The sequence below is a fragment of the Wolffia australiana genome, chromosome 8 (genome assembly GCF_029677425.1).
Source record: "Wolffia australiana isolate 7733 chromosome 8, ASM2967742v1".
NCBI classification, from domain to species: domain Eukaryota; kingdom Viridiplantae; phylum Streptophyta; class Magnoliopsida; order Alismatales; family Araceae; genus Wolffia; species Wolffia australiana.
The window spans coordinates 9296987-9319453 of NC_135842.1; the positions used below are offsets into that span (position 1 = coordinate 9296987).

The following is a 22467-nucleotide window of genomic DNA, read 5'->3' on the forward strand; positions in this document are numbered from 1 at the left end:
ATCGCTCTCAGTCTCTCAGTCCCTCGCTGTCTGTTTTTCTATTTCCATTGCTCTTAATCCCTCGCTGTCTGGCTCTGTATCTTTATCGTTCTTACTCTATTGTTGTTTGTCGCTGTATCTCCGTCGCTCTTAGTCTCTCGCTGTCTCTCTCTATATCTCCAGCTTCATCACTCTTATTCTCTCATTGTCTGTCACTGTATCTCCATTGCTCTTAGTCCCTCAATGTCTGCCTCTGTATCGTTATCGTTCTTACTCTGTCTTTTTTCTGACTCTCTCTCTCTCTCATCCGCTCTTGCCCTCAGTCCTTGGCTCTTTCTCAGAAAGTTCAAGATAGTCCGGGACGTGGGCGATGGATGGGACGTGACGAATTTCGTCCGACGTCCGGATTCAGTCCAGGGACGAAGGACGGGATGAATTTTTCATCCTACATTACTAAAATCGTCTCGTCCAGTTCTCCCAGGACGAAAAAAACTGTCCCATCCCATCCCACAAAAAAAATCATCCCGTCCCTTGTCCTAGACGAAAAAAAACCCTTTTCATATTTTTAATATACTAATATAGATTTTTTTAAGGTTTTAGGGAAGTACAGAGGAGAGAGAGAGAGAGATATGTACAGTTATTTCTGAGCAATGTCAGTTTGCAGGCGTGTAAAAATACAGGGATTTTGACCCAAATTGGCATACTGTCACCACATGGCTACATCTCAACCATCGAATGTGAATCTGGCGGTTTTTTGACTTGGATTCGTCAGCCCATCATTTGAGACCTCCGGAGGGATGGTTTTTTCATCCCACCGGACGATAACCGTGACAAATTTTTGTCCCAAAACTTGTCCATACCCTTGACGGGATGATTTTTTTGTCCCAAGATGAAAAACTCGTTTTTGTCCGCATCCCTGCACTATATTTAATGTTTTGCTTCTCTCTCTTTCCATCAGATAGGGAACGACATGTCCAAGACGTGACGCCCCGGATGTGACAGAACGGATAACGAAACATGACGGAAGATGACATGACAAAATTGTCGTCACGTCACCATCCCATCACACGTCCCAGTATAAACAAAAATTCCGTCACGTTATGTCACACGTCCCTCCGTTAGGTGTCCCATCATGTCCACATCACCGTCACCGGTGACGTGAGAAAATCCTCCGTCTATTGCTCCTCTCTCTTTCGTTCCTCTCTCCGGGTGACTCTCTCTTTGATGCCGGACGTCGTCAAGGCGTCGTCCGATCGTCACCGAGGGTAGCGACTCGGTATCGATAATGGAACTCTATCGGACAACGACGGAGAGTGTCGTCCGATAATGATGACAACAGAAAGGAAATATGACGGAATGCGTAAAGTCTATATGTGGTACCTGCAAGTGCCGACTCACGGGTGTGTGCCGTTCCTGGGATTCAACGGGGTCGCCCAGAGGAGGATAGTCCAGGCCTCGCGAACCTCGTCCGAGGGGTCAAGGATGCCTACGCGGCCGAATGGGAATATCCCGCAGAGCTGCTCAAACGCGACAGGCAAACCTGACTCGTACCGGACAGGAAAGACTCTAGGAAGATTCTTCATCGTTTTCTCTATCTGTCTCTTTCACCTACGTCTAACCCGAGTGCAGTGGAGGCAAGTCGAAAGTATACTGAAGCAGATAAGAGACGAGAAGGGCAGTGTAAAGGGGTACCTTTGTCGCGTCCGGCGACTGCTATCTCGATAGCCCGCTGAAGATTGTAACGGAGGGCAGCATTGGTGTGTCGGCGTGGGGGCAGGGCCGGCGGAGAGGGCTGGCGGGGATAATGACGTGCAGACAAGGCAGAGTGTCGGCCGGTGAGCATACACGGGGCGGCACACCCAGGCGCACAGTGGATGGCGCGCGCAGCGCGGGCCAACGCGCGGGCGCATGAGCAACGTTGAACGCGGGCGTGGGTGCGGCACGTACGCGAATGTGCATCGGCGAGCATGCCGGCGCGTGGGCAGCTGCACTCGCGAGCGTCGAGCGTGGCAGGCGTGCCGGTGCGCGGACGACCTGCACAGAAAGCGGCATCTGCGGGCGCCGGGACAATGGGCCGGCCGAGGTGCGGGCGATGGCGTGCGCGCGGGGCTCTGGTGAGGGCGCCCGCGAGCGTAACTGGACATGTGGTGGCTCGGCCGCGGTAGTGGTGGATGGGAGCAGGAGATGGCGGGCGGCGGCGAGGACCAGCGGAGCCGCGGCGGCGGCGGCGGGTCGAGCGGCAGTGAGCGATGACGGGGACCAGCGGAGCAGCAGGGAGCGGCGGAGAACGAAGACCGGTGAGGACGTCGGCGGCGGCGGCTCTTCGGCAGTGAGCAGCGGCTCGGCGGCAGCAAGCGATCCAGATTCTTCCTTCTTCCCCTCCTTTTCCTCGTTCCTCTTCCCCTTCTTCTTTCCCCCCCCTCCTTCTTCTTCTTCCTTCTTTTTCTTCTTTCTTCTTCTTCCTTCTTCTTCCTCCCCTCCTCAACGAAGTGACTTTTTGACTTCCAAACGTTATAACTTTCAATAGAAATTCAAGTGTGTCCAAAGGAGGGCGCCCACCCCTTCCTTTTATAGGGAAATAGGTGGATGGGCCCCTTGAAACAAAAACAGAATAAAAGGGAAATGACTAAAGGGCTAGGGCCCATTAGCGGGAGGGGAAGATATCCTCATACGGGACTTCCCCTCGCTACAACGTAGGTACGAAGAACAGAAAACTACGAGAGGGAACATAAAAGCGGGAAATGAAAGCGATAACGGGGTCGAAGATGGCGCGTCGTTACCTGGGATATTTGAATCCGGGTGCGCGCGTCGTCGCTTTGGCTTGTCGTGCGGGCTGGACGCGAGTCGGTGGCGGGGTCGATGACGATGCCGACTTCTTGAGCGATGGCCCTGCGGTCTCGGACGGTGCCGCGCCATCACTGTTCCTCTTCCTCTCTCGCGCACTTCTCTCTCTCTCGTTCCTCTCTCTCAGTCTCTCCCTCTTTCTCTCTTGTCCCTCGCTCTTCTCTCTCTCTAGCTCTTCAGTCCCTTCTTTCTCTCTCGTTCTTTGCTCTTCTCTCTCTCTGCATCTTTCTCTCTCGTTCCTCGACTCTTCTCTCTCTCTGCATCTTTCTCTCTCGTTCCTCGCTCTTCTCTCTCTGCATCTTTCCTTTCGTTCCTCACTCTTCTCTCTCTGCATCTTTCTCTCTCGTTCCTCTCTCTCCCTTTTTCTCTCTCATTCCTTGTTTTTCTCTCTCTTTCCTTGCTCTTCTCTCTCGTTCCTATCTCCCTCTTTCTCGATTATCTCTCTCTCTCTCGCTCCTTTCTCTGGGGTTCTTCTGTAGCTCTCTCGTTCATCTCTCTCCCTCTTTATCTCTGGCAGTCTTCTCTCTCCGGCACTTTAGTCTCGCTCTCTCGTTCCTCTCTCTCCCTCTTTCTCTCTCGTGATATTCTCTCTATCTCTCATTCCTCTCCCTATTGCTCCTCTTTCTCTCCGGCGCTCTTCACTCAGCCTCTTGTTCCTCTTGTTGAAGATCTTCCATGACTCAGCAGAACTCAACAGAGGACAAGACGGAATATAGAGAATATAAAAGAGGAAGCAGTAGAGATAGGAGGAGGAGCAAGAGGAAAAGGAAGAGAGCCGTTGAAGCTTCTAGAAACTAGTCGGCCAATCTTTCTCCCTCTCTCTTTCTCTTTGTTCATCTCCCTCTCATGCTCCCTCGCTAGTGGCTATGTGTGCCCTTTTTCTATCTCTTTTCTATCTAACTGTTTATCATTCCTCTATGTCTATTCTCTCTCTCTCTATATCTCGATATTTAGTTCTAACTCTCTCGACAAATGCTCCCTATCGCTCTATGTTTGTGGCTCGTTCTCTCTCTCTCTCAATATTTCGTTCTAATTCTCTCTCCACAAACTCTCTCTATCGCTCTCTGTTTGTGGCTTGTTCTCTCTCTCTCCATATGTGGCTCTCTCTCTCTCAATATCTCTTTCTATCTTTCTCTTTTAAATGTATTTATAAATTTAACCAAATGGCCGTCATCCGTGACGGCCGTTTCGTCATGCCACGCGTTCAGGGCACCTCGTCACCATCACATAAACCTCATCACGCATCACCGTCACTACCTCTGGTATCCGTCACTGTCACCATCATGTCATCCGTCACGTTTCCATCACGGTGATGTGTGACGTGACGGATGACGATTGGCGTTCCCTACCGTCAAAGTCCGTGAATCTTTCCAGATTTTTCTGCTCTCTCTCTCTCTCATTCTGTCGCTCTCTATTTAATTTTTTGCTTCTCTCTATTTTTTTTTCTGGCAATCACTCTTTCTCCACGATTTTTCTCCGCTCTCTCTCCCTCAGTTTTTATGGGTGAACTATGACATTTTTTAAGGGGTGTCTCTCCTGCCTTATGTCGCTCTTTCATCGGCCCTAACGCTTGCTATAATTAGCCCTCAAACGTCTATCTGATTGGGTATTCTCAAGTACGTTCGTGTTCTGCTCTCGAACGTCCATGTTTTGAGCAGGTACTCTCGCAGGGATGGTGAGAGAGAGAGAAAAAGCAAGATAGAGAGAAAGCAGAAGGGAGATAGTTAGAGAGAGAGAAAAAGAAAGATAGAGAGAAAGCATAAAGGAGATAGTTAGAGAGAGAACAAGCGAGAGAGGGAGCCAGAGGAGAGAGTGAAAGAGAAAGAACAGGCGAGCAAGGGAGCCACAAGCAAGAGAGAGAACGAGGGAGAAAGATAGAGCACGAGAGAGGAGAGAGGGAGAGAGAGAACAAGAGAAAGAGAGAGCCAGAGGGAGAAAGAGAACATGAGAGGATAGCGAAAGGCAGAGAGAGAGAGAGAGAGAAGGGGAGAGGACGAGAGAGGGAGAGCCATAGAGTGATAGAGAACAAATGAGAGAGAGAGAGAGAGAAAAGGAGAAACAAAAGCCCTAGAAAGAGAACAAGTGAGAGAAAGAGAGAGGGGGATAGGATGAGAACAAGAGAGAGAAAGAGAAAGGAAGAGAGAGAGAACATGCGAGAGAGAGGAAGGTGTAAGGATCTCTATATAAAAGTAAAAGTAGAAGTAGAAGAAGGGAGAAAGATGAGAAGGAAAAGCACCGATAATCAGACTTGAAAGAACAATCAGGTTTTCCACCTTGTCTTATTATCAGCTATTTGGTTTGTATTTATACATTCAAGATATGATTTTAACGGTTAGTATTTGGAAGTTAAAGATCGAGATCTGTAACCATTGGCTTGAATCGTTTTAGGTTTGAATCCTCTTTATCCCCTGCGAGCTCATCAGCGACGGAGACAGCGTTGAGCTTGGCTTGAATCTCCCAAAACTTTTGCTTGGAGAGGGTTTTTGTCAAAGCATCAGCTATCTGTTCATCAACCCGTAACAATCTTGATTTCTAGTGTCTTGGCAGCAACATGCACTCGTACAAAGTGAAAATAGATCTCAATATGTTTCATGCACGCGTGAAAAACTGGATTTTTTTAGCCAAGTAAGTTGCACCAATGTTGTCACACCATAATGTAGGAGCAGATGTTGGTACTATTTGAAGTTCATTGAGAAGAGAATTGATCCAAATAACTTCGGATGCAACATTTGCTAAAGCCTTATATTCTGCTTCAGTGCTAGATCTGGTCACAATTGGTTGTTTCTTTGAACTCCAGGAAATTAAATTCTTGCCACGAAAATCTAAGTACGCACTAGTAGATCATTGATTAGTTTTATTACCTGCCCAATCTGCATCATTAAATGCATTTAAAAATAAGTTTGAATCAGAATAAAAAAATAAGCCCATGTGTAATACTACCCTTAAGATAACAAAGTAGATGCTTAAGAGTTTTCCAATCATCAGCAGATAGATTATGCATTTTCTTATATGCTTTGTTAACAGCAAAACCAAGATCAGGACATGTCAAAGTAAGATATTGTAATCCACCAACTAAACTTCTATTGGTAGTATCATCGGATAAGGTTGATGATGAAGAGGTTATGGATGATTGACTTAGAGAACATGATGATTGACTAAACTTTCAAATGGTTTACTATGTTCCAGATTAGCACGTTGTAAAAGAGAATGTATGTACTTTGACTGAGATAACAGAAAACCATTTGAAAGTTTAATAAGTTCGATACCCAAGAATAAATGATCTGGACCAAGATCTTTAATAGAAAACTGTGTTTGAAGATCTGTTAGAAGTGTACAAATTTTTGAAGTATCAGGATAGATGATTAGAATTTCATCAACATAAATTAGAATAAAAATAGGAATAGTAGAGTCAGATTTTTCAAATAAAGAAGTATCAGTTTTTGATCCAAGAAAACCAAGTGTACTGAGAAAAGAGATTAATTTGTGAAACCAAGCTCTTGGTGCTTTTTTCAGTCCATAAATGGATTTTTTAAGTTGCCAAATGTCATTTGGAAATCAATAATCTTTAAAGCCTGTAGGTTGTTCCATATAAACAATTTCTGAGAGATCTCTGTGCAAGAAAGCATTGGAAACATCCAGTTGATGAATATTCCAATGATTACTAACAGCTAGAGACAAGAGTAATCAAATAGTTGTATGTTTTATTACAGGAATAAAATTTTCAAAATAATCAAAACCTTCTTGCTGAATATATCCTTTTGCTACTAATCGAGCTTTGTATCTATCAACTTCTCCAGATGATTTATACTTGAGTTTGTAGACCCTTTTACATCCTATGACAGGTAAATTAGGATTGCGAGGAACTAAAATCCAGGTATTATTGTCTAAAAGATCATTAGATTCAGATTGCATTTTCAGCATCCAATTCTCATTTTTTGATGCTACTGAAAAAGAGGTCGGTTCTATTAGTGAGTTTACATAGGTATTGAAACATTGAGGAAGTTGATGTTTAATAAAGGTTTTTGGATTTGTAGGAGTACGAACTAGTGTTTGAGATGAAATTTTATCATCATGTAAATATATGTCTGACAACATTCGTATTTTGAAATTAATACCTGGTTGCGGCGCTCTATCTAAAGAATGAAGTAGATCATTGTCTAAATTCATTCTCTTGGACGAAGAGGAAAAATCAGAGACTGAAGTTGGTGAAATGTTCATGAGAAGAGTGGATGGAGTTGAAATAATTGGTGAATTATGCAAATAAAGACTGTTGGGAGTTGATAGATCAGAATGGGATTTGAACATGTTGTATGAGAAGAAGACTGATCTATGGAATTATATGAGGAAGATGAAGATGAAAAAGAAAAAAGAATGTAAGAATTATCTTGCGGATAAGCTCCAAGAAGACCAGGCATTGTAGTTTTAACATTAATAAGAAAAAATGGAAAAATATTTTCATAAAATATAATATGTCAAGATATGAAGAACTTACCAGTATGGAGAGACAAACATCTGTACCCAAGATGGTGAGGGCTATAGCCCATGAAAATACATTTCTCTGATATGTCTAACTTATGTTTTGACTATGACAAACATCTAACTTATGTTTTGAATATGGTCGTAAATAAGGAAAACATAAACACCCAAAATTTCGTAACCAGGAAGAGTTTGGAGGAGTGTTAAATAGAGTTTCACAAGGAGACTTGTTTTTAAGAACTGTGGTTGCCATTGTATGAATAAGAAACACAGCTGTAGATACTGCTTCATCCCAGAATTTTCTAGGCATATGGGCTTGATGAAGTAACCTTAAGGCTGTTTCAACTAGGTGTCTATGTTTTCTTTCAGTAGTGACATTTTTTTCAGGAGTATGTGGGCAAGATACTCTATCAACAGTGCCATTTTTAAAAAATATGAATGAAGAGCTTGAAATTATCCACCCCAATCTGATTGAAAATATTTAATTTTTATAGAAAACTGTTTCTCCACTCGTTTCTGAAACTCTTCAAATTTAGTAGCTACATATGATTTTTTTAAAGTGGATATAACCATAGAAATTTATTAAAATTGTCAATAAAAATAATGTAGTAAAGAAGACCAGAATGAGACTGAATAGGTGAAGGCCCCCATAAGTCTGAATGAATTACTTCTAGGGGCTTATGTGACATATGATTTGTAGAAGTAAACGGAACTCTATGAGATTTTCTAACACAACAAGATTCACACATATAATGGTTACAAATTTGAGAAACAGGCAAGCCGAACTTGTTTATTAGAAACTGTGAAATTCGAAAATGTGGATGACTAAGTCGAGCATGCCAAATGTCTGAAGAAGCCTTCTCTCCAAAGTAAACTCTATGAGTGGAGGAACTTGTAGAATCAAGACAGTAAAGTCCATCGCTAATTGATCCCTGATGAAGGATCTCGTTTGTTTTCTTGTCCTTCACAAGACAACATGAAGAATGAAACTCAACATAGACATCATTATCCAAACTCAATTTTCAAATTGATAACAAATTTTTGGTTATATCTTGAACATGAAGTACACCATTTAAATAAAGATTCTTATCGTTTGTAACAATTTTAGAAGCTCCAATAGAAAGCATATGCATACCTGAACCATTACCTGACTGGAGCTGATCCTTTACATGGTAGTTGGTGGTAGAGTGCAGCATATTTGTATATGATGTAATGTGATGAGTGGCACCACTTTCAGGATACCATCCTTCGTTTGTAGATGTGTTTGAAGCATTTGCAAGATAGGCTTTAGGTTGGCTTGAAGACGGCTTTGCTTTTGAAATTCTCTGTTGATCTTGATTTTTCATGAAGTTTCGTTTCTGTTATAGAATTCACTGCATTCTTGTGCTCTATGACCAAAATGAAAACAAACCTGGCATTGTAATTGGAATCTGTTATTTCTTCCTCTTCCTCTTCCATGATTTTGATAATAGGCTCTATTGTAGTATCCATTTCTTTGTTGTTGAGAATAAGATTGTGCGTTGCAAACTTGAGTGTTCTTTGTAGAGGGACTAAAGAAATCTCCAATGCTTTCTTGTTGATAAGCTAAAAAAGCATCATGGGCGTTCAAATTCAGGATGATATCATCCAGTTTCATATTGTTGATATTAGCATTAATGCTAACAACAAAATGTGAGTATTCTGTTCCTAATCCCCTTAGGAAAGTGAAAATCATAGTAGGCTCACTGATCATTTGATTTGCAATTTCAAGAGATTCAACAATGGATCTGAAATATGCAATACACATATCAGTTGTCATAGTACATTTCTTCATTGTATGGAATTGGCTATGAAATTCCATGATTCTTGATTAACTTCGGTTGGAAAACGTATTCTCAAGCTTCTCCCATGCTTCTCTATAGGTTCGTGCTTTGTTAATGCAGGGTATGATGGATTTTGACAGCGTTGTGTAAGAAGCCAAGAACCTATTGACTAGCCTCCACCATGCCTTGAATGTTGGATTTTCAACAACATTTCCTTCAGAACCTGTAATAGAACTGGGTGGAGACAAACCTTCAATGTATTTAACTAACTCATACCCATTTAGAATCGGCAAGATTTAAATCTTCCATGCTTGATTGTTGTCAGTTGTAAGCTGGATAGCCATAGCTGTTTCCGTAGGAACAAATGTCGGGACTTGTCCTGCGGTGGTTAAAGCTCCAAAACCCAAAGTGTTCATGATTAACTTTGGAGTTGATTCTTAAGATAACTCTGTGTGCCTTCAGGTTAAGGGCTCTGCGGTGTAAACACCGAAATCATTCTTTTCTCTGATGAAGATCCAGAACGAGGAGACAGGATGCCTTCGTGACTTCTTCTTCAAACGACCAACTGATGAAATCCTTCAATATTTGAAAGGTCTACACCCTCAAACTTGCCAATATCTGTGGTGCAAACGCCGATACCACCCTCTTGCTCTGATACCATATAAGGATCTTTATAGATAAGTAAAACTAGAAGCAGAAGAATAATAAGTGAGAAAGATGAGAAGTAAAGCAATGATAATCAGAGTTGAAAGAACGATTGGTTTTTCCACCTTGTCTTATTATCAACTATTTGGTTTGTATTTGTATTTTTGAGATACGATATTAACAGTTCGTATTTGGAAGTTACAGATCGAGATCTGTAACCATTGGCTTTGAACCATTGGCTTGAATCATTTTTAGATTTGAATCCTCTTTAGAAGGGAGATAAACGAGAGAGAGGGGAGCATGAGAGAGAGACAAAAAGAGAAAAGAAGAAAGAGTGAGAATTAGAGAGAATTAGAATGAAAGGGATAAAACAAGAGAGACAACATGAGGGAGAGAATTAGAACAAGCCAGAGAGAGAATACAGGAGAGAACGAGAAAGAGAGGAAGTAAACGAGAGCAAGAGAGAATGCAAGGGAAGAAAGCGAGAAAGAGAGGAATCTAGAGAGAGATAAAGCGATAGAAAGAGAGGGAGAAAGAAGGAAGCAAGCAAGGAGGGAGAAAGAGAGAAAGAGAGAGAAAATAGAGATCCAAAGAAACAATAATATTTACTTTGTTTTCCACAGCTAGAAAGAAAGGGGCCCACAGTCACTTCTACATATTAAACAACAGTTGATCGTGGTATTACCCTAATCATTCGGGTACCACCAAATACAGGTCCGAGATTCCAAGGGACTATTTAATGTAATTTAAGCTACAACTTTCTCACCCTTCTATGAAGGACCACATCGAGTCTCTATATATATATCTCAGCTATGATACATGTTGTATTATTCTATATTACTACTAATTCTATATTACTTTGTTACTATAGAAACAAACATTTCTATTTTGTAGGTATAACCTTCTCAGATAGAGCCAGGAGAAGGGCCCTGATTTCTCTTCTTTCTCTCTTTTGGTGGATATTATGTGGCTTCAAGCCAATCACACTACCATGTTTATTTAAGTTCATTCAATAAAATATTTGTGCTCAATATTATTATGTGTGATTTTTATAATGAAGTCCATGAATATGTGCAATGCTTTAGTGAATTATGATGAGATCATAATACAATGATCACTAGCATTTAATCATGTATTATAAATATTCATATTCAATGGATAGTCGAGATGGACATCAAATTGCCCAAATAGAATAACACTATATGATCCTACTTAATGACAAGTATAATTGACCCTTTGGCTATTAGTATGACGAAAATAAAGACAGATCGTGGGTGCTCTTTGGAGAAAGAGTTCACTGAATTTATCCGTACGAGTCCCTGAATGGTATTATACCTAAATGTCAATCATATTATTCAAGTCACGATTATATAAGTGATCCACTGACTTGAGACACCAAGGACATCTCGTGAGTGGACGACTACATTTTGACCATGACCTACGAGACTCTAATCACGGGGTTCAAATAAGTCATAGCTAGGGCGTAGTAAGAAGCTCATGGAGATGATTGAGTGGTCGAGACAGGATCATCAATCCTTTTTATAAGAGGATACTGACTCAAATAAGATGATGTAGAAAAATACTTGGGCCAAGGTAGTAAGGATATTGAAGAAGGCATTCTCCAGTGATCTCCGTTACGCATAAGTACTAATTGAATGATGGATTAGAGTTTGATGATAAACCATACCTTAAGTTTTTTGAGAGTATCGTGTGGATGATGGATTATATATATATATATGTACGGTAACCGATGACAGCAAAGGTTCCATGAGAGAGTTTGAGACTACTTGGTATCTTCTAAGGCATGAGGTGTAGCTTGGCACCCTACGGGCTGGAAACTTAACCTTTAGATTAATTAAATAAGGATCAATTGAGTTAAATCAATCCTTATTTAATTAATCCATATGTTGATATAGTTAATTAATAAGGGTGGTCAATAAATGTTATAGGGCCACTAACCTTATTAGCTAGAATGATAAATGGGCCTAGAAGGTCATAAGCACAAGGTCATAAGGGCAGTGATGGATATATTTTATTTTGTAGGGTTTTTGTGAAAAACCTTAAGTGAAATATAAAGAGGGAAAGGGGTCTCATTTTAAGCACCCATGCAAACCTGATTTGAGAGCCCCTCCCTTCCTTCATTTTCTGCATCAACCAAGGATTGAGTCTTCAAGAAGAGGAAGAGGTGGAGATCCAAGAGTCGAGTGATCGTGTGGATACTTCTAGAGGCTGGACGCGTGAACGGCTTCGAAATGATCTCAAAGGGAGCATGTTAAGGATGGAATAAGTTCCCCAATAAGGTACATGTAATGTTTTATTTTAAAGATCAATTGTGAATCGATAGACACGCTTCTGCATTTATGGAATGTGTTTTCCATGGACAAACCAAGGAACCAAACCCAACCTTTTTATCTCTCTCTCTCTCTCTATTTATATAATCTAGATATCTATAGGGGATCTCATCGCAGAAACATGTGACAGTGAAGTGGGAGAAGCCCACGTGGGGACGCTCTTTGGGGCCCCCAGAGGGGTAGTAGGGACTCGAGAAGCCTCCTTCTGAGCTGCACTAGGGGATCAAGTCACAGAAACATGCGACGGTGCATAAGTAGAAGCCCAAGTGGGGGCATCCTATTGGGAAATAAATATTCGATAAAATTGCATCGAGCAGGCTCAAGGATCTCTTTGTAAAAAAAAATGATGGTGTAGTATTGTAACCCCCTGTAGAGGCAGTCTCGGGGGCTCACCGTGGGGCATTACGAGTGATAGGCTTTGCTGCCATTAGGGAAGGAGTGGTAGTGGCGCGAACGTGTCTGATGGATCGGATTGTTTACCCTAACACTCATGTGGATCCTAGTGCGATGGTCATCCCACTAGCGTTTGCCCGTATCATCTCGAGTCTCGAGTAAATGCAAAAAGTGTGGGGCATCTGAAGCAGGTTCGGAGGCCTCGGGATGGTGGTTCAAGGTGGAAGGTCCACATTGATTCGAATGCTATGTAATGTGAGGTTTTGTAGGCGATCTTTGATTGATGGGAGCTGATGGTGTCGGAGGGGTATTCTGCCCTAAGTAGATCGACATCGCATATGGTGCACAAGATGTAGGCGCAGCGGGTGATTGAACACCGGGTATCATGTATGAAATCGGTCTGTGGGTTGGGCCTCGGAAAAAAGCGTGCAACATCAAGGGCACACTGGGTGCTAGTGGCACATCGAGTGCAACACCGTAGAGGTGGGGGAGGGGGGGGCGCGGGTAGCGTGCTATACATGGATAGACATGTTGGGCCAAGTGCGCGAGTGATACACCATATGGTGGCAAAGGATACTACGGGATGTGTGGATACAAGGGCACATGGTGGTACCCATACACATGTGGGTCATATGTATAGTAAGGGCCTGGAGACATATATGATCCTGCGGGCGCCAGTGGGTAAGGTGGTATATTATGTGCGTAAGGAGGGTGTGCCTAGTGAGTATGAAAACCTAGAGCATACATCTTCATAGGTGTGTAGGGTTGAGGGGCTGGTGGGGAAAATATTATCGCACCAGTCCAATTTGCTCCATAAGCTATGGTGGCAACTGGCTCGTGAGACTAATGTCGCTCAAAGTGATGCCGACGGTGCCATCTCCGTAGGTGAGGTGTGGTAGAATCACAAAAAATGTGATTCTCTTTCCTCCAGATAGGTGCCTTGATCATCATCGTCAGGGTAAGTGACCATAAGATGGATGTAAAAAACATCTTACAATGGAAGATCATAAATCACATGAACAAAGTCTCATCCTGGTCTTATGTATCGTCATTGCTACCAGTACTAGCCTTATGAACCATCATACTAGCAAGATACTGCATATTATGTAGGGGTTCCTACGAGATGCTGAATGGGAATGTCGAGAAATGCAACGAATTTTGAAAAATCAATTGAAAGAAGTGAATGCAAAAGTGTGAAACTAAGGGGTGATACCACTAGGGGTATCGACCGGCTCTTATATCAGAATTGGTATCAAAATAAGACTACGGGAAGCATGCAACCTAGCCCTGACACCACAATTGATATTTGAATAGGATATCAGAAGCATGCAACCTGGCTCTAACACCAGAATTGATGCAAAATTATGTGTCAAGATTGATAGCCGTTCCAGCGTCAATTGGACCAATGTGATGCAAGTGGATGATTATGCTAAAAACATTGAGAAAATTGATGAAAAAAATCAAATAGGCATCGAAAGAAACTAAGGCTCACATGACAAGGTTGTAAGACACCCCCCTTAGATGGAGAGCCCCACATGTGAGCCCACAAATATTGGCCTGAAAATGCATACTTTTGGCCTACATACAAGGCCTGCAACAAAAATAAACCATGAAAGCATGAATGAAGATAGCGTCAACCGAAAGCGCCCAATGAGTAGGCCGAATACGGGAACGTTGGGCCCCTTCTTCAGCCAATGCTCATCGAGCTAGCTGAGAATGGTATTGGGTGCTAGATGGTCCATTTCAAGTACTCGGAATCGTCTTCCACCTCTATAAATTCCACCCTAGAGTGACAAAAATAAAGCATAATATAGTACATATAGGGAGATAGAAGGGTGGTCGAGAGAGTGATGTAAAAGCATAAAAGAGAGATATACGGGATAAAAGGGAGAGAGACACGAGGCAAAAGATAGTGAAAGCAGTTGAGTGCAAGCTGGTGGGCTGACTATAGCTCCAAGGGAGCCGATCGAAGTGGCTAATTCAGCTACCGTTGTAAAGGCTGGCAGGCCGTCCTGCAACGACAGATAGATCGACCATGGTGGTGGGTGACATGGCTGTGGCGAGTGACGAGATCACCCGCGAGGTCAAAGAGGAAGCTAATGCAATCGCTGCTGCCATTGTCGGCCGTTGCGCTGGCATTATTGGCGATTGTGAGGGTTGCGACGGTTACTGGAGATGCAGAGGCTGACTGGTGATGGTGGACGAGCCAATCGTGGGGGCTGCTGGGTCACCCTGTCTGTTCACTTGGTGATGCTTGCGTCGGGCCAGGGGAGGGATGTGGTGCTAGGGCATAAATGGCTGTCATGGAAAATATTTTAGCCAAGTATGCTATGGCCATACATTTTGTCACCATTAATGAAAATATCAATGGCTTAGAAGCTTGTTATGAAGGATTTTAATCATAGTATCATAAATCCTTGAATTATCATAAGCTTACTCTCTCAAATCTTGGTGAACGTGCATCTGCAAAAGATATTGTTATTTAGGAAGATTAAAAGAGAGATTGAATTTTTGATGGCCCAATATTCAAATTGGATAAGAAGGTACAAATTACAACGTGTCATGTAAAAGTGGTCTTAAGGCACTTTCATAATCACACAGAGCCTCATATAACCAGAAAATAATAACATTCAATTTGTTTTTACACAGCTGGAAATTGAGAGCCGTGGGCAGAGCATGTTGGAGAGAGAGAGTGAGCAAGAGAGAGAAAAAGAGAGAGAGAGAGAGAGTAAGAAAGATAGAGAGAGAAAGAGAGATAGGAAGAGAGAGAAATAGAGAAAGAGAGACAGAGACAGAGAGCAGGAAACAATTTAAAAAGGCCGGGGGAGAAAGCAAGATAGAAAAGGCGGAGACCGGTAGACATTTTTCCTACCAACAGGTAAAAGAAAATTTCCAAGGCAGGTGGCAATGACACCCTTCGATATCTCACAAAGGACATCATATTCCCTTTCTCTCACTTCTAAGGAGTTCATATAGGCAATACATAGTATGAATAGGTTAATAAGATGCTATTTCTGTATTTATTTGCATATAATTTTTTATATATACATGTTATCACGTCTAAAATTATCAAATCCATTTTTTAAAATGGATTTGATAATTTTAAATTTAAAGTATTTTTAGGGTTTTTTCTGATGGCATGTTCTGAAACCAAATAATCTTTTAGTTCATATTATGATTTTTCTGAATTTTCTGCCATTTTATTCATAAATATGAGGCTTTTTATAAGTCAGAATATAACTTGATTTGTATTTTTGGACTTTATATTTCATTTTATACAAATTCTTAATGCAGTTTTGATTTCATTTCCCCCGTGCCAAATCTCACCATTCAATTCATCAAATAAAAAACAACCATTGATTACAGTTAATGGTTGGCAACAACCAATCATTAAACCTCGTAAAGATTGGCATGAAGAAATCATTAAAAGAAAACTATGATGATGATTTACACTAGCGGCTCTCTTTCCTTTTTAATTTCACGGGTGGCATGGCCCAAAAAAAAATGCTCTTTTGCACAATAGATCTGATACAGAGAGCAAGCGATTGAAATAGAAAATGTGTTTATTCTTTCCCTGATCAATAAAGGTGGCGTGACCAATGTGTCACAAGACATATGGCACCACATTTACAGGTGGCACACATATGTCTTCTTTTAATCTTTTTAAGACGTGTTCATGCCGCACACGCTGATGCATTGTTATGTCGCACTTATATTAACTTTACTAAATTAATCTTATTATATAATAAAATTAGATTATAATTTTGTCTTCTCTGAGATGCGACACATGGTATGAGGGGATCCATTTCTCAAGGATGAGGCGTGAAAACTAGAGCCAATTATTGCTTTTAATGCCATGGTAATAGAAAATCCTATAAATGACATGACAGTGTTTACAAGGATGAGAAGAGAGAAATCATTAGATTAAGTCAACTGTTAGGAATTGGCCAACTTCAACGCTTAATATTTGACTATCCAGAATTTTGCTTGTGCTGAAATTTTGAGGGCACCTTTGTTTTTATGCCCTCTTTCCATCTATATGTGGTGGATCTAGAAAATAACCCCCCTCTTTCTAGAAAGATATCTTTATGCTTACTTCCACCAGTAGAGACAAAATGACAGAAAGTGAAGTTTTATTGCCCATGAAGAGTGTTTTTGGTATCTTCAATACTTGGGGAAGATCAAGAGAGAAGTGGAGAGGCTGATCTAAATTAGGGAAATACCTTCATATGGGAAGAATATAGGGATATAAGGTTTGTATCTTAGCTTAAATTAGTTTCTCTTCTTCACATCCCTTTAGTTAGATCTACATATCTTAGTTTTATAATCTCATTCTTATCAATGACTTCCATTGTCTCACCCTACCTCAACCACCTCTGATCTCAATATCGTCACCTTTATCTCATATAAAAATCTTAAATCATATAGTACATTATTTAGAACATTATCACTTTTTCAACCATTATACTCACCACCATCCAGTCACATCCATTCAACATCTCATCATCCTATCTTCTAATTCATCTTCTAATTCATCTTCTACGTCCATCATCACTTCACGTCTCCATTTATCTCACTCTCCCATTTCCATTTGATCCATTTACGCGGTCCCACCTCTTCCTCATATTATTATTCATATCATCATTATAAAATAAATTATTATCACTCTCCAAACATCTCATATTCAGCACATCATAATCTCTCATTTTATATGCATCTCCTCTCACCCTCTTGAATCATCATTTAAAGAGTATTTAAACCTAATGTATTTTCCTTGTCGAGATGATCCTTGCTCATCTATGTTAAATTAACTCCTAAAATATCTATCATTGCTCATTTAAATAGTAAAGGTTTATAAGTTATTATTGATTAACTAAAGTATCTATGATAAATTTACACCTAGAATTTTGAGTTTATCGCACAGTAACAAAGTAGTTTATCCTCGTATGACAAGACATGGCGACTTCCTCCTTTGTAAGGAGAAAAACCTTCATGGTCTAGTGGTTCTCCTATGATGACCTTGATGGATGTTATGTTGCTTTCAAGGAAAATCACACCGCCATGTTTATTTAAGTTCATTCAATAAAATATTATGTTTATTATCATTCCAGTGTGATGTCTATAATAGCATACATGCACACGTGTAATGATATAGTGAATTATGATGAGATCATTATACATTTATCACTAGCATTTAATCATGTATTATAAATATTCATATTCAATGGATAGTCAAGATGGACATCAAATTGCCCAAATAGAATAACACTATATGATCCTACTTAAGGACAAGTATAATTGACCCTTTGGTTATTAGTATGGCAAAAATAAGGACAGATCGTGGGTGCTCTTTGGAGAAAGAGTTCACTGAATTTATCCGTACGAGTCCTTGAATGGTATTATACCTAAACGTCAATCATGGTACCCATGGGTTGCAAACTTAACTTATCGAATGGGTTAAATCGATCCTTAGTAAGTTAATCTATATGTAGGTATAATTAATTAATAAGATTGGACAATAATTGTTATTGGGCCACTAAAGTGATTAACTAAAATGATACATGGGTCTTGGAGGGTCACACACATAAGATCATGGGGACATTGGTGAACATATTTTACTTTATGGTTTTTGAGAAAAACTTAAATAAAATATAAATAGGGAAAGGGCACTCATTTCAAGCACTAAGGCCAGACTAAAGCCCCCCTTTCTCTATTGTGTTCTTTTCTCTACTCAACCAAGGAGAGTGTATTCAGTCTAGTTAATGACTTCACTGGCCATATAGCTTTTAGCGGAGTTCAAAATAGGTAAATTACTTGTGTATTTCTTTAACCCAATCAATATCTTGAGTATCCAGCTTGTGGGTTTCTCACCTACGCCTCATACTCTAGAAGGTACAAAAGAGTGTGTATCAACTTACTCATGGAACATGTCCATCACCAATTATCATGGTAATATTCTCCCTTATTCACTAGATGTGCGCAGGATGACTAGGGTATGGTCAACTATCAAACCCTTATAGATCACATGAGTTAATATTGATGCATTCAAAATTCATCAGAGAACACATCTATGATATTTCACTACCTTCGCCAAGGACTTAATTACATCATCTTCCTTGAACTGTCTCCTTTTATACCACAGGTGGACGATCCCATCTTGACCACTTAATCATATTCGCAAACTTCTTGATTCACCCAAATTAAGAGTGTTTAAACTTCCATGATATAAAGATGTAAGCCATACTCGAAAGTACATCTACTTGTTCACAATATATCTTTTGAGTCTCACGTCAAAGACTACTTACAGAACCCTAACGTGAATCAGCCTGATTGACAATTTTGTATAATACCATTCAAGGATTTGTACAGATCAGTTTGATGGACACTTTATGCTAAACAACATTCACAATGTATCCTTAGTGTCTCCTCGTAAATGGCTGCGAGACAGGTCATACTTATCACACAAGCGAGGCTAGATTGTGATATTCTATCTGGTACTTCAATGTCCTTCTCGAATATCCTTCGACTAAGAATATTTAGAACACATACTTAATGACTAGTGATATCTGTATTTCAATCTCATTATAATTCGATAAGTTCAATCATGTATTCTTCAACTTCATTACAAGGATCACATGTGCATTTCCATGAATATGTTCTAATAATGAATATGAAATGATATGTGGAGTGTGTGATTGGCTTGCTGACCACACATATTCTCATCACTTCTCATCATTTCACTTCTCATTATTTTTATCGCCACTCCATTTCTTATTCTCACTTGTTCTTTTATAATTCTGATTATCAACATCCGCAATCTAATATCTTCCATAATCATCTTAACTTTATCGATAATTACAAAATCTCACATTACATTCTCTTCTCTCTCAGTCACTACATAAATAATACAAAATCCTTAATTAGTTACTTGTGTGGACAATCCATACTCATCTCTAGCTATATTTACCTAAGTGAGTACATGTTATAGTTTTATTAATTAAACTCAAAAACAACAATGGCAAGGCAAAACCCTAATTTTTGAGTTTATCATCTAGACAAGAGTGTATTGAGAATAGGTCATCTACTCAACATCCATTGTTTCCATGTGTGCACATCATGCCTTTGCTTGTGCCCATTCATGTGTCTTGTCTGATCTATCCAAACCTTAGATATCTTTGTTGTCGGCCTCATCACCACCTCAACAGCTTGTCGTAGGTGACATGACCTGCTCTCCATGTGGCCACTTCCTAGCCATGTTTTGTCTACCCAAACCTCAAGCATCTCTCTTGTTCGACTCAAGGAGAGAGTTATCAGGTGCAAATCTCCTCAACACCCTGTCTCCTTGATCATCTATCTAATTAGTCTAAAAGGAGCCTATGAATGGATGTTGCTCGCCTAATGGGTCACTTGGCCTACCTACCTCTCGTGAAGCTACTCTCACAGCAAGTCGAATATCTACTCCCTCATTTAATAGGGAGGGTCATATAGGCCCAATAGCCATATGGGTCAAGCACCAATTCACCAAAACATCTTTTCAAAGCAACTCTTTGTGTATTATCATGTACACCCCTTCATGTACTGTGTAGACTCATCATGTACTCTAATCCTGTATACATGACATGTACCCTCACCCTTCCATTCATCTCAATATATAAATACATAATCTATCTGTCTTACAATTTCTTATCCTAGGATTTCCCTTATTATGGTGCTCTCACTTCTTTTGCATGATTTTTGTAAACATCCTTATGCAACTAGTGCCAAATGATGCATGAAAACAGTCAGTCTCAATTTGAAATTTTGGACTTTAATGATACTTTTGTATGCTCTTCATCGTGTCTTTTGGAATTAGCTCATATGTATTATTTTTGAACAATAACTTTTGAAATATTTTATAAATGAATTGCCCTTATCACATGTTTTGGATAAACATTTGTGTGACGTTTAAGGCCATCAATATGGGGTATTTTTCGCACAAATTAAATGGAAAAATTAATTTAGAGGGTCATTTAAAGTATTTTGCAATATATGGTATCTGTAGCGATATCTGATATCAGTTATCCAATATCCAATATCAGCATCCAGTAGCGTCCATATGGTAACATATTCAAACAGATATCTGATACCTGCCACAGTAATGCGGTATCAAGACAGAAATCTGGCAGCCAGATCCATTCCAAATTTATTGGATATCAGATAATCTTTAATATCGATATCAAATATCGGTGCGGATAGGTAAATCCTACAGAACGATTTCATACCCTTTTATGGGGATATGATCTCTAAGAATACTTCTACTTGTAACACATCTAAAGTAACATGTGGAGATATGGATTAAGGGATATCTAGGGGAAGAACCCTAACATAATTAGTGCATGGAAACTTGAGAACTCTATTGAATACTATTGTTCCTCTGAAGTAACTCTTGAAAGAGATTGAGAAAGAGTACTTTGAAGTTTTTTAAACAGTTTTGATATGAGTCTTTTTAGTACTATTTCTCTCCAGAAGTGGCCACAAAGTTCTTCCAACTAACTTGACCATCAAGTTGTAGTAGCCATCGCTAAGCATTTTCTCTCTTTCTCTCCATGTCTTCTCGATTGGTGGATACACAAAATCAAATCTCGCTCCTTCTTAGAGTGGATGTTGGGTTCTCAACATATTTACTATGCCAACACAGAACGCAAGAAAACCTGTAAAGATTGGGTTTCCACTGTTCTAGAATGAGAACTAAGAATTTCAAATTGAACTAATCAGAACCCTTTATTGAAATATATTGAGTAATCTTACAATCAAGTATATTTTAGCAAACGCCAGAGAATCAGAGGTCAATGGAAATGGCCGTGGTGATGGTGGTGGGGGGAATCGGTTAAGCCAAAACACAGCAGTATCGGATAGCAAGAAGCAAAAATGCATCTTCCAATTCCTCTTACCAGTGAACCCAACATGAAGCAGGGACAGCAGCAGCAAGCCAAGCATGGATCGTTGTAGGGACTATCATTTCCGTGGTGGTGATGGTGACCATGGTGATGATGATGGCTGCCCATTTCCTTCTGCAAGAGAAAATAACATCTAGGCAACATGAGAAAGGAAAACTCATCTTTCAACGAACTATGTTCAAGAACAATAATAATCCCTTTCGGACATCACAGAGTTGCGAATTTCATGTTCCATCTACAGATCTATCGGATTTATAACTCTCGATCCCGACCAAAACTTCATCGGTTGGTACGAATTCCGATAGATCCCGCGCAAGAAATGTCTCCCATGCTCCGAATTGGGAGAATACGACATAAATGATGCTGGATTATTCGGATTTGGCATGCGATGAATAAATTATTTGAAATAGGCACAACATCCAGCGTCATCATAACACCGAGATCTATCTTGCGCACAACAAATAAAAAACAAAAAAGAGAAAATATACGAATAGAACAGCGACGATCCAGTTGAGACGGCGATCGCTCTTCCAGAAGAACACGCCTTCGATTCCGACGGAAGAGATCGAGCAGCAATGTAGAAATTTGGGGGAAAACTCGTTGAAACAAGACAGTATATACCTTTTCCCTGGGAAGGATATGAGCATAATAAAAACTAGTTTTGCGTTATCTTTTGATTTCCTCAAAATACTGGTAAAACCGCAATAGCCCCATTTTGAATGTAGGGTCGGCAGTCGTCATCCGTCCGTCATCCTTCAACGTTTACAGACTGTAATGACGACATCGACAACGATGACGGTCAGTACCTGCCCTATATGACGTCAACGACGACGGAAATGACTTCTTCGATGATGAAGACGACACCGTCATCGACGTCGAAGGACAAGTTTAGAATATGTATTTTATTTTAGAATAGGCAGCATCTGTAGTCTATGTAGACATGAATATCGGATGACGATGTTGGGACGGATACATACTTTTCCTACTTTTATTTTTCAGTATCTTTTTCTTTTACAAAAGTTATATTGTTTCCTACTTATA

The 22467-nt window shown here is 40.3% G+C and overlaps 1 long non-coding RNA gene across 1 annotated transcript; it reads right to left on the reverse strand.

Annotated features, from left to right (window-relative positions):
* Nucleotides 1–21224: 21224 nt before the first annotated feature.
* Nucleotides 21225–22060, reverse strand: LOC144706598 (uncharacterized). The gene is made up of 2 exons (XR_013582279.1): nucleotides 21915–22060; nucleotides 21225–21540 (listed from the first exon to the last, which is right to left on the reverse strand). It is a non-coding gene; the product is annotated as an uncharacterized LOC144706598 (long non-coding RNA).
* Between the last annotated feature and the right edge of the window lie 407 nt (nucleotides 22061–22467).